Below are 494 nucleotides of genomic sequence, written 5' to 3' on the forward strand. Positions count from 1 at the left end.
AACTCGTTTATTAATTTCATCTACATCAGCATTTCTTGCAGAAAGTATCGCACACTTAGCCATTTCATTAAATTCTTTATTTCGTATTAAATCACCATATATATCTTCTACAATATCGGCATTAACCGGTGTAATACAACAATCCGGTAGTTGTATGTTATCATTGGAATCATTTAATATGCCATCTCCTATATCTAGTAAAAACTTTGCAAATTCCGTTTCTTCTGAAAGAACTCGCATGTTTTTCGTTAAAAAAAAAGTTATAAAATGGCTCCAAACAGAACTAAATTTGATCAAAAGATTTACGATTTCACTTCGAGTACCATGTGTCTTAATAGGTAGAAGTTGTCTAAAATCACCACCTAACACTACAATTTTTCCACCGAAAGATAAATCATTATTCATGATGTCACGCAATGTACGATCCATAATCTCTAGAGCATATCGTGGTGCCATTGGTGCTTCATCCCAAATAAAAATATCTATTTCTTTTA

This window comes from Wasmannia auropunctata, unplaced genomic scaffold, assembly GCF_000956235.1.
Source record: "Wasmannia auropunctata unplaced genomic scaffold, wasmannia.A_1.0 LD336095.1, whole genome shotgun sequence".
NCBI lineage: Eukaryota > Metazoa > Arthropoda > Insecta > Hymenoptera > Formicidae > Wasmannia > Wasmannia auropunctata.